This window comes from Pinus tabuliformis, chromosome 8, assembly GCF_031772625.1.
Source record: "Pinus tabuliformis cultivar Carrire ecotype Pingquan chromosome 8, CPIR1, whole genome shotgun sequence".
Taxonomy (NCBI): domain Eukaryota; kingdom Viridiplantae; phylum Streptophyta; class Pinopsida; order Pinales; family Pinaceae; genus Pinus; species Pinus tabuliformis.
Window position 1 is genome coordinate 1,738,268,540 of NC_142294.1, and position 4,419 is coordinate 1,738,272,958.

The following is a 4,419-nucleotide window of genomic DNA, read 5'->3' on the forward strand; positions in this document are numbered from 1 at the left end:
CAATTTTTTATAGAATATTATTTTATTGAAAATCAATTTTTAATAACCTAATCACATTACTCACATAAATCATAATATCACATCAGAATTTAATTATATTAAAAAAAAAAAAAAACAACAACAGATTTGTTAATTTACATTTTTAGAAGACGTAAATTCATTTAAACATATACAATTTAATCAAATTAAAAACTAACAAAAATACAAATACAAATTTCTAATATTGAAATGTACAAATTTATTAAACATAAATTTTTAATAATCTAATCACATTACTTCCATACATCACAATATCATATTAGAGATATATTATTAATATATATTTTTAAAAGGCAATTTATTAATTTAACATATACAAATTAATAAAATTAAAAAAAAAAATACAAAATTGTAATATTATAATTACGCCGTAAGGCGTTCCCATCTGAAATGGACTCCCCCAGCCGCCCCCGTGTCTTATTGTTCACCCTTAGATGGATGGTGTTAGAGGATTGAACGAATTTCGATCGTTGATCGAAAACTAAAATAAAACTGCAAAAAAAAAGGGGGAGAAAATGGGCAGGTAAAGCGGTTCGGTATGACTCTGAGTACCTTCATTGTGCGGGTTCGCATGGCATTTGCTAGATATCGATTACCAGTTCGCGGAAAAGAATCTCAGAGCTGCTCCTGAAATACATTGGAACAAACGCGTACTCGTTGCAATGGTCCCTGCTGCCTTGCGGCAGGTAATGGGGGACTAATAAAATAGCCATGGCAATGGCAGCGAGAAACGATCATAAGAAGAAAAATGGTGTTGTCAGTGAAACCAGTTCTCGAAATTTCCAACAGATGCAAAGCTACAACAGATACTCTGAAAACGAAAGAAGGGAATGATGGGTTGGTAAAAAGTTTGTGTAAACAGGGTCGGTTGAGGGAATCACTGCGCATTTTGCAGGACATGGTTGAGAATGGGATTTGGCCATACTCCTCTACTTACGATTCTCTGTTGCAGGGATGCCTGAATGGCAATTTGAATGCCAGGATATCTCGCTAGGAAATAAACTGGTTAGTATATACGTTAAGTTAGGGAGCCTCATAGAGGCTCGCAGGGTTTTTGATGAAATGCCTCTGAAAAATGTGGTCTCGTGGACCGCCATGATTGCAGCTTATGCCCGGCACGAGCATGCTCAGGAGGCCTTGGGATTTTTTCATGAAATGCAAGATATGGGTTTACAGCCCAATCATTTTACCTTTTCCAGCATTCTCCCGGCGTGTACTGATTTGGAAGTCCTGAGGGAAGTTCATGGTGAAATTCGTAAGGGTGGATTCGAAACGAATGTGTTTGTGGGAAATGGACTTGTGGATATGTATGCCAAACATGGGTTTATTGAGTTTGCACGCGAATTGTTTGACAAAATGCCTCAACGAGATGTTGTCTCATGGAATGCTATGGTTGCAGGCTATGTACAGAATGGACTGGTCGGTGATGCCCTGAAGTTGTTTCAAGAGATGCCCAAACGAGATGTCATTTCATGGAATACAATGATTGCAGGGTATGCGCAGTGTGGGGATGTGGAAAACGCGGTGGAGCTGTTTGAGAAAATGCCTGGACATAATTTGGTTTCATGGAATACTATGATTGCAGGGTATGTGCAGAATGGATATGTTAAAGAGGCCTTCGAGCTCTTTCAGATCATGCCTGAAAGAAATGTGATCTCGTGGAATGCAGTGATTTCTGGATTTGCACAGAATGGGCAAGTTGAAGAGGCTCTAAACTTGTTTAAGACAATGCCTGAATCTAATGTTGTCTCGTGGAATGCAATGATTGGAGGATATTCACAGAATGGGCAAGCTGAAAACGCCCTGAAACTTTTTGGACGGATGCAAATGGTAAATATAAAACCGAATACAGAAACCTTTTGTCATTGTCTTACCTGCATGTTCAGCTTTGGCAGCTCTGGTACGAAGCAGTGAAGCCCATGAAGTAGTAATTAGAAGTGGGTTTCATTCTGATGTGGTTGTGGGAAATACCCTTGTAGGCATGTATGCAAAATGTGGGAGCACAGAAGATGCACGCAAGGTGTTTAACAGAATGCGCCAACAAGACACTGCTTCCTGGTCTGCAATGATTGTAGGGTATGCAATAAATGGATGTGCCAAGGAGTCCCTGGAACTCTTTGAACAAATGCAATTCACTGGCATAAAGCCTGACCGTGTTACTTTTGTGGGTGTTTTGTCTGCTTGCTGCCATGCAGGGTTAGTGGACGAGGGAAGGCAATACTTTGATGTCATGACTCGATTTTATCACATTACTCTTGCAATGGAGCACTATGGCTGTATGATAGACCTTCTTGGCCGGGCAGGGTGCTTGGATGAGGCAAACGACCTTATTAACAAAATGCCATTTAAACCGGATGCTGACATGTGGGGTTCGTTTCTCAGTGACTGCAGAACGCATAACAATATAGACCTCGGAGAAAAGGCAGCACAACACCTTATTGAGCTGAATCCCCAAAATCCAGCACCGTATGTACTGTTGTCAAACATCTATGCAGCAGCTGGTAGGTGGGATGACATTGGCAGTGTGCGGAACAGGATGAAAGAAAGGAAGGTGAAAAAGAAACCCGGTTGCAGTTGGATTGTTATTAACAAACAGGTCCATGCTTTCCTCGTAGGGGGATAGACTACTCCCACAAAGAGAAACAATTTATGCGAAGTTGAAACTTTGTCTGATCAGATGAATGCTGTGGCATATACAGCCAACGTGGGAATTCTACCAAATGGTTTTGAGGAGTAAAAGGATGACGTTCGTTTCCACCATACCCAACATGGGATTTCTACCAAATGGTTTTGAGTAAAAGGATCACGATCTTTCCCACCATAGCAAAATCTGGTCATCGCATTTGGACTCTGGACTTTATAACATGTTCAGTTCTCCTAAGACAGTCGTACATGTACAGAAGAACCTTTTTAAGTTCTAGTCATTGTCACTCTGCTATGAAGTCCATGCCCAAGCTTCTTATGCAGGAGATTGTCGTGAGGGATGCTCATTGTTTCTATTGTTTCAACAAGAAACTGTGTTCTTGTAGAGATAGTTGTGGATGTCTCGAGCATTGAGTGAATGAACCCTGAGTTAGTGAAAAAAGAAAAACCCAGTAAAACAAGCCATAAGCATTGGTTTGCATAATGACCAAGCTTATGCATGTTGGCAAATCTTGCACTGGTGAAGATGGGCAGTGTTCCACTGTGGATTACGACTTGCCTACTAGTCAAGCTTATTTACGTAATCAATTATGATTGGTAGCCATGGAATAGCCGTTAAATTTTGGTTGCATGATGACCAAGCTTATATATGTTGGCAATCTTGCATTGGTGATGATGAGCAGTGTTCCTCTGCGGATTATGACTTTCCTACCAATCAAGCTTATCTATATTCTCTATCATGGATGTGTAGCCAAGGAATAGGTGTTATATTTTCTATTTAATATATGTAGCATTTCAATGTCCAGAACATATTTTCACTTTACCATTGTGTTATCAGAGTTATGAAGCACGGTTAAATTGACAGGAAGATACGTACTCATAGGTTGGGAGAACCAGAGAACCATTCTTTTATGATATTTATGTAATATGGATAAATAAACAGGTAACTATATATTTAGAGAGCTCTATGAGCAAATTTTGGGGATGGCAAACTAAAATTCACCAACATGGAAGTACCATTGCAGTAGTAAAACATGCAATTGGATAATGACAAGAAGCCAAAGATGGTGATGTTTGTAGCAAAGACAAAGGGCGCTATTACATGTAGGGATTTGGAGATTTGGATTCAAAGCCAACTTCCAAATTAATAAAGCTTTTGGTATAGGGAATTTTTATAATGTACTTATATTTCGGATCTGTTATATTTCGGATCTGTTATGTATGTGGGTGTAAATAAACAGTTTTTGATTGTATTTGAAGATAGAATAAATCCGTAATTGTATAAATGTATTGATAGATAAATAATTGATAGAATGATGAATACTACAATGAGGGCGCTCGTTATAAATATCTAAGTCGGGTGTTCTTCCACTAATATCTAAGTCGGGTGTTCTTCCACTAATGGACATATTTTTTTAATAAGACATATTTCATCTAAGTAATTAACTATTTATTATGTTTACGCCGTAAGGCGTTCCCATCTGAAATGGACTCCCCCAGCTGCCCCCGTGTCTTATTGTTCACCCTTAGATGGATGGTGTTAGACGATTGAACGAATTTCGATCTGGATGGTGTTAGACGATTGAACGAATTTCGATCGTTGATCGAAAACTAAAATAAAACTGAAATAAAAAAACGGGGAGAAAAGGGGCAGGTAAAGCGGTTCGGTATGACTCGAGTGGCATTTGCTAGGTATCGATTACCAGTTCGCGGAAGAGAATCTCAGAGCTAAGACCG

General features: G+C 39.1%; 1 pseudogene; it reads left to right on the top strand.

The window, feature by feature from the left end:
• Positions 1–654: 654 nt before the first annotated feature.
• Positions 655–3,422, top strand: LOC149243055 (pentatricopeptide repeat-containing protein At2g13600-like; annotated as a pseudogene).
• The last annotated feature ends 997 nt before the right edge of the window (positions 3,423–4,419 follow it).